Here is a 13,346-nt window from a genome sequence, read left to right as displayed (position 1 = left end):
ATATCTAATTTAAAGAAAAGTTTAAATTAGAAAGTTTAATCAGAGAGAGAGAGAGAGAGAGAGAGAGAGAAACTTTTGATTTAAAAAGAAGTTTGATTTGATTAAAGGAGAGAGAGAGAGAGAAAAAAAATTGATTTAAAAACAAGTTTCATTTTATTAAAGGGGAGAGAGAGAGAGAGAGAGAGAGAGAGAGAGAGAGAGAGAGAGAGAAAATTTGATTTAAAAACAAGTTTCAACCTAGGCCCTACACATGAGAGAGAGAGAGGGAGGATGGGGGGAGGCTTTAATGAGAGAAGGGAGGGGGAAGAGAAAATGAGAGATTACACATGAGAAAGAGGGGAGGGGAGGGAAAAAGGAAGTAAGGAAGGATATGTGCACATATCCTTCCTTGCTTCCTTTTTTTAGAGTAAGAGAGCTTGTCTTACCCTTGTCCTTTTAATATATTAAAGTAAACTTTCCTAGGTGTTCATCTCCTACCTGAGTTACATGAAGCACAGTATTTAGAGAGGCTTGTTGTTGGATCTTTAGCTTGCCTCCGCTGCTTCGGCCCTTGTCTCTGCCATGATCCAATCCATTTTTTTGCTAGAGCAAGGCATTTGGCTAGGTCTATGATCCTTCCAATATTTCTCTCTTCCCAATCTTTTGCCTTCTCCTCCATCCTTCCATGACTGTCACCTAGCTCTCTTGATAATGTTGCCATCACTTCTTCTTATTCTTTCCGAGTGTCAAACTGTTTTTCTTTGTCTTGTCTATGGCGGGCCAACTCTTTTTGTAGTCTTTCTTGCTCTTGGAGAGTCTTGACGAGTCGATTCTCCACCTCTAGCAACTTTTTGGTTGATTCATTATCCTTTTGGGCCTTAACCTCCTGCAACTCCTTGAGCAATAGTTCTTTTTGGCTTCTCTCTCTCTGTGGTATTGTGTATGAGCTTGAGTCTTCACTTTTTTCAGCTTATCTATGAGCTCATCTGTGGTTGTCTTCAATTGCTGAAGGACCTCTTCCATGTCCTTTTGTCCTTACAGGAGGCTTGAAAAATCCATTTCCAAGCTTGTTTCTTCATCTACCTTCTCTGACACGAGAGCTTCTCGACCTGCCCTAATTGGAGTTCCTGTGTGCCTTCTTCTTTTCTTAACTCCACCTCCTTCTTTGTTTCTTACTTCTTTAGGTCATTCAACTGCCTTTGATGTCAGTCTCTTGTTTTGTCTTCTCGAGCTGATAGGTAGTGAATGCCTCTTTTTCAATCTCAAGCTTTGCTATAACGGCCTTTCTTTCCTCTTTCATCTTCTCCAACTATCCTTGGAGCTCCTGCATATTCATCATATTGAGCCGTTGGTGGCAAGGCTAGCGGCATGGATGTTGTTGATGTTTCTACCTTGGGTTTCTTGGGGTCCTTCCTTGATTTAGCGTCCTCTGCGGCTACGGCCTCTTTGTCCCTAGCATAAGATCTCCACCACTAGGCACTAGGCCTAGCTGCTTTGAGTTCAACAAGTACGGCGCCCACATTACCACCTTGCTTTGGTCCACTTGGACTCCTGAGGTCTCTTGAGTGGCGACAAGTGTGATAGTCAAGGGGGTTGGAGATTGTGGGTGCAACGGGGTTGTTCCCTTGCCCAACACAATGGGTTCTTGAGCCCTCTCTTCTGCAGTGGTGCTTGATCTTGGTTCTTCTCTTAGGCTTCTCTTTGTTGGCTCTCAAGGGCAGGAGGCCTCCTCAATCAATAGCCTCATGGCCAAGGCCAGCTGCTCATCATCTTCTTTTTTCCACCTCTCCTCCTCCTCTAGCCGCTTCCTCTTTCTTTCCTCCTTTACTTTTCACAATTCTTATTCAATCTTCTTTAGCCACACATTCTCTTCCTCCTAATTTTCCTTCGCTTATCCTCCTGCTTCTTTGACTCTTCTAGCTGCTTCCTCTTCCTTGCAGCTTGCTCAGCTTATTCTCTTTGTACCCATGCTACTTCTTTGTCTCCTAGGTTTCTTGTGGAGAAGGAGACTAGAGTCTGCACCTATAGTGGTGAATGAGCTAGTGATTCATGGGCAGGGGAGCACTCTGGAGTTTCTTCCACTACTTCAAGCTTTTCAAGGTCTCCAATGGTCTCCTAAATGATCGTGGTGAGCACATCTCCAAATCCTATGCTGAAGTCCTTGCCCGATAGTTTCTTCCGTGCTTTTCTTGCTATGGAAGCTGAGGACTCCCCGCCTATTAGTCTTGCATTTGTGGCTAGTGCCTTTGCTGAAGCTTCAATGGTTTTCCCCACATAGTTGTTCCAATTCACTTCGTCTAAGGACCTGGCCACAAGGTGCTCTAGCAATGGCACTCCAATCTTGCTAATTAAAGTGTTGTAGCTCTGATCGGATAACAAAGCATAAATTGTTCTCACTTGCAGGGGTGACCTCAGGGTCTGGGATGTCAGCTAGACTGACTCTATCATTGGTGTGAGCTAGGGTATTGTCCATTGCTAGCATGCTGTAGACATCCCTTTTCGATTGCCTCTCAATTTTGTTAACCAAGCCTAGCACTCTTTCCACCAGTTCGGGGCTCAGTTCAATTTCAACCCTGCGGGTTTCTTCTACTTGTCTCACTTTTGCAATGCCATGGTTCCTGTTAACATCAAAATTTTGTAGGAATTCCACGCACTTGCTATAATCCACAGCTTGTCTGACCTTCTCTACGTACTTGCTCAAGTTGTATTGGTTGACAATCTGCTTCACAGCTTGTTCTTCCATGACCAAGTCTTCCAAGTTAGGTAGGAGCTACATAATTGGGGTCATACTCAGAGGGTTTGATGGTGTGTCTCTGTCCAACATTGGTCATAATTGGGAAGTCTTCTTGTTCCCATTGGAGACGAAGAGCATACCATTTAGGTAGAAAGGAAGAGTCAGTGACAGCCAACTTTTTAAGTTCTTCTAGCTCTTAGCTTGTGGCAGAGACTTTGCTCTTGCTATAAGAGGTGATTAGCCTTCGTTCACAAGCTTGCTTGTGAGAAATCTCATTAGCAATTAGTTCCTTGGCTACCATGGGGACTTTGATGAGCATGATTTCAAATTCTTCCTAGGTGCATAGGAGTGTACATATATCAGTTGCTAAAGGCTCTTCTAGGAGACTTAAGTCCAAACTGCTCATAGCTTTTAGCAAGCATAGTGAAGGTGACATACAACCATTTAATGCAAGTGACCAAGTCATCCCTCATGTTTTTGACTAAATCCGAGGCTAAAGTGATAATAGATCGATGCTCATAAGAGGGTCTAAGACTTGCAGAGGCTGGATAACTCTGCAATTGGTGCCTAGTGTGTGGATTGATCGCGGTAGAGCGCTCATCAGCGACATGTGAGGGGCTTATCTAGAGGCTTTGAGGTTGCACTGCTTCTTGCTTGTGGAATAACAAAGACACTGAGTGTCAGGTTGCATCAGTTGTGGAGTAGTAGGCTACAGTTTTGGTCGATAGACACGTTGAGACTCCATGGATTCTATGGCTTTTAATTCAGGTAGTTTCTCAGTTCTAGGCAACTTTGAGGTTTTTGAGATGGGCTAGGAGGTAGCGGATGAGGGGTGTGTATAGCACTTATGATCTTAGGCAACCAAATCTAGTTGTTGCCTTCGTAATAGCCTTGAGCATGCAACAAGGATTTAAGCACCCAACACAGCTTGGTCGTTTGTTTGGTTCTATACTGCCGACTATATCGCCTAGGCTTAGGGCGTGATGTTCGAGGATTACGGGTCCGTGCAGGTTGGCTTTTAGGTGGTTGTGATTGTAGTTCAGGTACCCATTTGAGCTGTGGCTTAGTGGTTTGGGCTATGTCTTCTTTGTGTTGTGGTTGGTTTGTCCTGGTGGGGTGGGATGAGTCATGATCCCCCTCCCTAGACTTTGCACTATGTTCACCTACCGGTGGCTCTGCGGCCTTAGATGGAGCTATGCTGCCCTTGTTGAAAGCCATCACTATGCGAACACTGCCAACAGCAAGGTGAATGAGTTGCGAGTCATACTCAACATTGCAATGGGCTTGCTTCTTGAAGGCGTGGCTTGGCAGGGATTTCCTACCAACGGCCTTAGTGTTAGGTAATACATAGAAGATCATAGGGAGGCTTTCAATCTCGATGGAGACTGCTACTTTGCACTTTCCCAGCAGTGGGTAGGACCGCCCCCCAAACGGGTTGAACTTAGCATTCGTGGGCTGCAATTGGGGCTGACCAATGAGAGTCCAATGTTCATGGATTAGGATGTTGAAGTCAGCTCCCTCATCAATACGCACGTTGAAAACATTTATTTTTTTAGCAGCAACTATTATCCACAAAGTAGGCAGGTGCTAATGCTTCCTCGTCCATGTCCTCCATCTCTATGATAGTGGCTACTCTTACATTTATAGGTGGTTGCAGTATTGGAAACTCATTCAATGGATGGGTTGGAGCGTAATAGGCGACTACCATTGAAGAATCCTATGCCCTCTCCCTTTAAGGTCTCAAGCTCAACATTGCCAGTTTGACTAATGTTGCGGACTTTGAAGGGCCCTAATCCTCTGAATTTCATTTTATACTTATGGCCCTTCACATAGTATAGCAACACAAGGTCGCCTTGCTCGAAGTCACGCTGTTTGACATGCTTGTCAAACCAACTCTTGTATTGTGCATTTTCACATATTAACACATGGGTAGATAAGAGTCGGATCTCATAAAGACGTTCTAGCTCTACTAGGCGTTCCATCCATGCCTCCTTTCCATCCCATTTCTTTTGTACTACTAGTCTCAAGCTTGGAACAAAAAACTCCAATGGCAGGATCGTTTCGGTTCCATAGGTCAGCTTGAAGGGTGTTTGCCCCACACTACTGTCTTATGGGCCCATAGCATTGCCACGAGCTTGTTATCCAATCATTGCACGAGGCAAAGACCACTTTAGTCAAGACATTCACTAGGATTTTGTTCGTTGGTTCCACTTGACTGTTGGCTTGAGGGTAGTAAGGTGATGATTTCCTAAAGGTTGATTAAGAATGTGGATAGCAAATGAGCAATCACTTCATTACTGAAGTGTGTGTCTTGGTCGCTAACTAGCTCAATGGGGCAACCAAATCGTAAGATCACCTACTCCCAAAGGAACTTAGCCATAGTCCTAGTGTCGTTCTTCCTAGTGGCTCGACCTTCGGCCCACGTTGTGAGATAGTCAGTGGCCATTATGATGTACTTGGCCTGGGAGTACTGTGTCGCGGGACTGATCGTCCCAATGAAGTTGATTTCCCATTTTTCAAAGGGTTTTCATGCTATGATCGAGGTCAAATCCATCTTATCTTTACAAACAAAGACTTTGGTCCTTTGACACTTGTCACAATGCTTTAAAATTTTGGCAGCATCGCGGAATAGGGTGGGCCACCACAATTGAGATTGTAGCACCTTGCAGATAGTGGTATCTCCGTTGAAGTGCCCTCTAGCAATTCCAGCATGCACTTTGGTTAGCACATCATGCATTTCGTGCTCACACATGCATCTTCGCAAGAAGCCATCTTGTCCCAATCTATAGAGCTGGCCAGCAATTAACTGATATGAATATCATATTAGAGAATTTGGGAATCTCCCAAGTTCCACTTTTAAATAAGGAGTAAAGATTTGAGCAAGTGGCTAAATCTTAATCACATATTTGAGAGTGAGACTTGGGGGGATTTCTTGTATAGTATCTAAGAAAATTTTCACCTTCAAGGGGATAAGATTTGACCATGTGTCCAAATATTAATCACATTAGGAATTCCCAAACTTTATGAAAATTCTCAAATTCTTTAATATGTGGTTTAGGGCTGAATCTTAAGGATAAGGTGCTTTAGTCTGGCCTTTTCGATAGGTCTCCCAGATAATCTATACTCTAAGATCTAGACTATGTCATTTGCCCAATATGGTGTTAAGTTTGCCCTGAACAAGTCTTTTTTGATGGGCATGCTAAACAAGTATGTATCAAGTAGGTTGTCTATAATCCCTTGTCTAGCGGCTTCTCCTGTGGGTATGCAAGACATGTGATCGGCCATGTAATGCCGCTTGCCCTTGTGTACTACCATAGAGAAGTCAAACTCCAAAAGCAAAAGCAACTATCTAGCTATGCATCTTGTAGCACAAGTTTTATTTACAATATAAGGCAAAGTTTGATGGTCCACAAAGAAGGTGAAAGGCATAGCCAAAACATAATGTTGAAACTTCTTTACAACAAATACCATGGCTAAGCCTTCCCTCTCGGTTGTGGAGTAGTTCATCTCTATATCCATGAGTTGTCTGCTAACAAAGCTCACCGAATAGTCAAGACTGTGTTTACCAAGCTGGCACAAAATAGCTCCCACGACAAACTTTGACACATCAATGTGCACATGAAATGTCATACTCTAATCTGAGGCTCGCAGAATAGGTGTGGTAGTGAGATCCTTTTTCAGTTTCTCATAAGCACATTGGCACTCCTCGTTCCACTTGAATACGATCAACAACTTGTAAAGTGGTCTAACAATCAATGTGTGGCTCAAGAGAAGTGCCGATAGTACCTTGTGTATTCCAAGAAGCACTGAACTCCCTTATAATTTGTTGGTGGTGACAAGTCAACAATAACCATGATTTTGGAGAATTCAGTGGCAATGCCATTCTTGAATACCACGTGTCCTAGGATACATCCGTGTTTTACCCAGAATTGACACTTAAGGGATTTAAAGAGAGACTATACAATCTACACTATTCAAAGACTACATGAAGCTTATCTAGGTGTTCCGCCCAACTAGAGTGTACGCATAGATTATCAATGAATACCTCTAGTTCTTGCCTAAGCATGTCCTTGAAGATGGTACACATTAGACACTAGAAGATGGCAGGTGCGTTAGTCAACCCAAGTGGCATGACTATGTAAGCAAACACGCCCCATTCCGTGGCAAATACTATCGTTTGTCTATCTTCAAAGTGCACCTGAACTTGGTTGTAGCCTCTAAGAATCCATCTAAGAAACTGTAGACTTCTTTTCTTGCTACTCTCTTGAGTATGTGCTCCGTGTAGGGCAATGGATAATTGTCTCTCCTAGTTGCACCATTGACCTTTTTGTAGTTTACGCACACTCGGATTTTTTCGTTCTTTTTCAGGACAATCACGATGGGTGATAACCAATCCGTGTTCCTTGACAGTGTGAGCATGCTTCGGATTCATCGTGTAAGATCATTGCTCAACTAGTGTTGCATCCAGAGTCATTGAAATGTTATGTGTTACGACTTTTAGATCAACTCCTTTGAGATCATGTAAGGATCAAGCAAACATGTCTATGTACTCTTTCAAGAGAGCAATGAGATCAACCTCCTCTCACTTGGTCAGATCGATAGCTATAAACACAAGTCGGGGCTTCTCCCCTTCCCCTACTAAGGTGACTTTCTTGACTTTGGCAAGCCCTTCTATCAATTTGCTTGCATGTCCCTACCTCTTTGTTCCCAACAAGATTACTACCCTATCTCCCTTCTTGAACTTAGTGAAGCACTTTGGTAGGTCCTCAGGCTTCCTTTGTTGTTCGGTCTCTGACCCCTTTGGTTGTCCTCTCTTTTCCTCTTTCCCCCATATGTGCCTTAGATGGACCAACAAGTCCCCCTTGGTGCATCTAGTTTTAGATGGTCGAGGTATCTCTAGTTTGTTCTCAGAGCTTACTTCCGATTCTGAGTTAAACTTGCAATCCTCACTAGAGGAGGGAGTCTCGCTTGGCGATTGCATCCCTGAGGCTGATTCTGTTCAAAGAGAAGCATAGCACTTGGCTCGACTAGCCCTACTTTCCCATAGTCTATCACGTCTAAGTGATTCAACCAAGTGTGATCACATTCAGTTCTCAAAACTCCTCTTTCAATTCTAAAAGCATTGGCTCTCTGCGGCTTGGAGTCTACTCTTATTTGTTCGACCATTTGTATCGTACTCTATTGTCTCAGCCTCTTCTTCACTTTTCTCATTCAAGGAATAGTAGTCCTTGTACTCGTCAACTGAATTGCTACATTTTGACTGCTCATCATTGTCTACGTCCCTCTTCTCAGCCCTCTTTTCATCCGTGATCAGTGTCCAATTGTACAAGAGGTTTAGGTTGTGCACGTTGGTCCATTGCCATTTCGGCTCATCCATGAGGTCTTGGAGTGGCTTGAGATTGGCAACTGGGTTAATGGCTAGCTCCCTCATCAAGTGCTCAAGAATCCCTTGGAGCTTAAGTCTGCTAGAAGGAACATGGAAAGGGGCAAGAGTTTGTTATCTACTAGGGATTCTGGCCATCATGCAAAGTGGCACTGAATGTGGGGTCTTACCCTTTGGTAGCTAGGGTGTGGTGGCTTTACGGGACTCATCTGCTCTTCTCCATCCGAAAATGGCAGGTCAATGTTTGCTAGCACTTTCATCCAATCCTGCTCGTCTTCAGGACATGGAATATACTTCGTTAATGGCCAATATGAATTTCTAGCCTGTGACAAGATAGAAGAGATGACATCCAAGACGACTTGCATGGTCTTCCAAGTGTCCATCTTGACTCTCAATGCCTCCGACCTGTTACCTAGGAATATAAGATCATTATCCCAATCTTCGATTACTTGTGTATTCCACATCCAGGGTCGGCATATTATCATAGTCCACACCCTTCATAACTATGAAGTTCACTAAGAATTGGACACCTACTATTTTCAAGGGCCACTCCGAATGGCCTAACTTTCATGCTATTAGCCAGCGTGACGTTAAACCTTGTGGTTTGCACTGATGGGTTACCCCATGCTTATAGGACTGCATGGCTAAGCACATTGACTCCTGCTTCTGTGTCTACAATCCCCTTTCTTGTGACATCTCCTAATGCTACCACTGGTAGGACTACATACATCTCTGTGCCCTCTCGGAAAGCATTTACTTGCAAGGACTTAGGCACTAAATTCAGTGTTAGGCTCGGTATCTACATAGCTGCGTCGTGGTCATGCAAATCGGCTACTCCTGGCTCGTTAGATCCCTCTACCCACTACTTTAACTCTCGCCATAATGAGGAGCTTTGCCTAAGCAAATCCCCCATCGGTAGAGTCATAGGGGCCGATATCAACGTTGTAAATAGGCTACTACCTGCTTGCCTTTCATTATGCTCTACACTCTTTTCCCATTGCTCTTGGGCAATCTTCACATCTATGGCGCCTAGGCTTTGTCTTTGTGGTGCTGCTTGGGGTATGGATGCTTTTCTAGATTCTATGTGAGGAGGCAAGATAGGTATGTTCACACTAGAGAGCTCATCAATCTTAACTTCTAGGACGGACTTGGCATTCTTTAGGTGCTCTTGGGCCTCTCTCACCCACTCCTTGACCTTGTCAACCACTTCCAGTTGGTGCCTTAGATCGGGATATTCCCCAACCTTGGCACTCCCCTTCTTTGCTGTCTTGCGAGCAAATATTTCAGTTTCTACATCCATGACTTGCTTGCCTTTCAGTAGTGTAGTGGCACTCACTTTTGAGTGCGATTTGTGTCTCATGTCTCTTTCTTCTCCTCCTATGACTCGTCTCCCTATGGAGGCTGCATCAAGGTTGCTAGGTCCAGGTAATGAGATGTCGGCCTGCCTTGTCTATGCCTTGGTCATGACATTCAACGAGATGGGAGTGGTTTCGCCATCAAGTGTCTCGACTCCAAATAGCCCCAAAGGTACGAATGGCACGATAGTTAAACTAATGGACGGTTTCCACTTAAGGGCACTCAATATACAAATGAGTGGTTCCACACTCAAGGCATCTCAATTTGGCCTTTTCTCGATTGGCTTGCTCTCATTCAAGGCAACGAGATGAGATGTGTCATGGGTGGCCACAAGTCCAACGTGCGATAGGTTATTAGTTTTGACCTCCTAGGCCTCTACCCCTTCCCCGACCTAACGCCATCATCGGTACTAGTCTAAAGTCCATTCGAATGGGATTATCCTCTTCATCATAGGAGACATAAGGGTTTATGTATACCTCTTCCTCACTTGGCTCCTCCACATAATGCACTAGAGTGTTGCTTGGTGAATGGGTTATGAAGGATTCAAGTGATCTAGGTATCCTTGTGGGGTTGATGTCCATCCTAGGGATAGCTAGCCTTGAATTATTGGGTGCTAGAAGAGCTAATGGAGCTCCCCTTCCGTAAAGTGGTGGTCTATTTCCTAGGTAGTAAGGTTGATTGTATAGCTATGGGTATGGTAACTACCTCGTTAATCAGCAATGCATTGCATCATGACTAAACCTACTGCAATTGGTACAGGGTCTGGATTAGGATCCATGCACTCGGTCGGAAGGTGGTTTCCTCCACAATGTACACATTGCACATGAGGTCTTGAGGGCCTTCTCATAATCTCTTAAAGCCTAGCCAACTCTAGCTTCATGTCCGCCAACTCCTGGCTCCGATCGACATTCTTTCCTTTCTGCTAGGCACTTTGGCTCAATCCTTGATCGTGGCTCTCTCTGAGGTTCTAGAGGTTGCACTATCTTGGTTTCTGGTCCTTGAGCTTCTCTTTTTGAGCAGGTCATCCACTTGTATGGCTTCTTCAAGGACCCTAGCTAGTACATCCCTTTGCATGTTTGAATTTCCCACCAAGGCCTTTTAAAGCTCCTCACTTTATATTCCACTTATGAACACAATGGAGACCACTCGTTCACTAGGTCACTCTGTGGTTGGGATTCTCTTAAAGAGACTTTGCACATGGGTGATGTAGTCTCAAATGTTCTCTTTGTCCTTTTGACCAATCAAACCCCTACCTTAGAGAATCTCTTTATGAAGAGACTCTTGAGATTGTTAAAATTATTCCATTCGGTATTGTCTAGGCTAGTGTATCACATCTATCCTTTATTCCCAAGGCAAAGACCAAAGCATGTGCGCATTGAGCAGGGTCCATTAGGCCGTTTGCCTTACAAACTTTCTCAAACTACTCTATGAAACTATATGGGTCGTTATCAGGTTGATACTTATCGAGTTGCTTGGCAACTACGGGTATCTTCATTTAGATTTTGGAATTCAGAGTAATACCTAGTCCTATTAGCAACAAAGTTGCAAGGGCTGCTCCGTTCTGCTCCGTAGCCATGTTATCTATGAGTCACTTTGTAAGAGTAATACCTAGTCCTATTAGCAACAAAGTTGCAAGGGCTGCTCCGTTCTGCTCCGTAGCCATGTTATCTATGAGTCACTTTGTAAGAAGCTCGCTCAACATAAGGTCGGCTTCAGCATTTGGTTCTGTCCTATTTCTATTGGTAAGTACTAAAACTCATTGAACCTCTCGCATTTCTATCTCTTGCCTCAACCTCTAAGTTTGTTGCTCCTTATTATAGGCGGCTATGCCTTGCTTTCTTTGCCAGTCTTTGCTCTTCCTCGAGGTCTGCTATGATATTCTTGACTAGTCTACTGTGGTGCTCCATTTTGGTCTACAAATCGTATCGATTTATCATTTACTGGATGTCGACGGGGAAGTCTCCCAAGTCGAGCTCACCCTTTTTGAGATCAGTGCTTGTCAGTCTCTTGGGCTTCTAGATTATCGATTAAACTGATCAACTCGGGTAAGTTTGAGTCCCTAATCATGTCAGCTCCTAATGTTCTCCAAGAGGCTTGCTCAGATGCTTTGTGTCCTCGGTCACACATTCAAGATCTGAGGGTCTTCTCCTATTAGTGGGTTCGTTCAATCTTGCTTATCTTGCATGTGAGTTCCTTGTTATTTCATATAGTTCTCAATTTTAAGTGCACTCGGGTGCTTGTAGGGTGTTTCCCTTCATGCGGTGCAAAATAAGACTTTTAACTTTTTAGGTGCACTTCAAATGATCATTCATGCAGTGTGATTGTGATGAAAACAATGTGGTGCAACATACTCTTCTACTCCACTCATGCACAAGTGATGGTCGCTTTAACATATCTGTTTGGGTCCTTTAAGACATCTCGGATAGGTGGTCTAAGAGGTTGTATACGCAGCCGCTTCCTAAGCCGCTAAGTTGTGATCTTTGGGGTCTTGAGGCTCTATGAGCCTTTCGAGGTGTCTGGAGGCCTAGGGGGGTGTTGCTTAGCTTCGGATTGGGCTCTATCTAGTCTAGGGTATGCTGGTTTTTCAGCTTTCGAGTTGTGGTTTTAATGTTCAAGTATCAGTTGTCTGATTCCTAGAATCGGACTCTCCGATTCTAGCTCTTGTTCAAGTGGTTGGCTCGAACAGTCTACGTCTGAGGGGTCAAGTTGGGCGGTTTGAGACTGAGTGCTTGATTTTGGACATTTGAGTGTTTTGGGGTCCAAGTGATTGGAACTCGGGTCAGATTGTGTCCGAGTCGGATAGTCCAATCAATGTGGTCCCAATTGGGGGGACAGATGAGTGTGTCCGAGTGGACAAGTGGTTCGAGTCCGAGTGTCTGAGTATGGTGACTCAAACGAGGAGAGAGGTATCCAAGTGGACAAAATTTGTATAGTTCAATTAGGACAATCGACAACAAACATCCGAGTGTAGTAGCTTGTTGTTGAACAACAAAAAATCTTTAAAAACCCTACTCACACCTTGTTAATGATTATACCAGGGAGTTGACATTGATCAATAAGCACCAAGCGATATCCAAAACATACTGGAGGGTCAAAATAAGCTGCGATGAAGATCAACGCGCACAATCTCTCTTTGCATGTAGCCTCTCTCTCTCTCTCTCTCTCTCTCTCTCTCTCTCTCTCTCTCTCTCTCTCTCTCTCTCTCTCTCTCTCTCTCTCTCTCTCTCTCAGATGAGGAAATGAGCTCCCCTACCTATTCCTAGCTTATTAAAGCCCTTCTCTACTTAGTTCTGATCTTTCCTCTTTCTTCCTTTTGATGCATTACACATTAAAGCTCTTTTTCTCTCCCTTTTTTCTTGCTTGACTTGTTTACAACAATGAAAACCCTATTGTGCATAACCTTCTTACTCCTGTGTTTTTCTTGATCCTAATGCATTCAAATCATAACCAAGTGCCTACACTAATCCAACCTACCCATCTAGATCCAAAAAATCATAAAACTTACTTGCTAAGGAGTTCGAATACCTCTTTGAACTCGCTCGCTTTGTACCTATCTACTTCAAGTACCGGTTCGAAAAAAACCCTACTTTAATGCTTGATTCGAAGTATGCAAGCACTCAAAGCTTGAATCTATTTGTCCTAGCAATGGAACCAAAATGTGGAAGCTCACGCTTGATTGCCAAGACCCACAGACTACTTATTGCTTCAAGTGTTTCAAGCCAAGTGTAATGGTTATCTCTCACATAGTCGTATGCGCTCTCACACCTATGAGTGTAGTGAGCTTACCTCTATGCTCAATCGAGTTTCTCCTCCCTTAAGCACTCCAATAGCTCCACCATCCAAGTGCAAGCTTCAAGCAAGCTCGATCCTCAAGCTCCAAGTTCCATGCTCCAT

The sequence above is a fragment of the Lygodium microphyllum genome, chromosome 15, assembly GCF_053477565.2.
Source record: "Lygodium microphyllum isolate KBCC chromosome 15, Lygodium_microphyllum_v1.1.10, whole genome shotgun sequence".
Taxonomy (NCBI): domain Eukaryota; kingdom Viridiplantae; phylum Streptophyta; class Polypodiopsida; order Schizaeales; family Lygodiaceae; genus Lygodium; species Lygodium microphyllum.
This window is presented reverse-complemented; position numbering follows the sequence as displayed.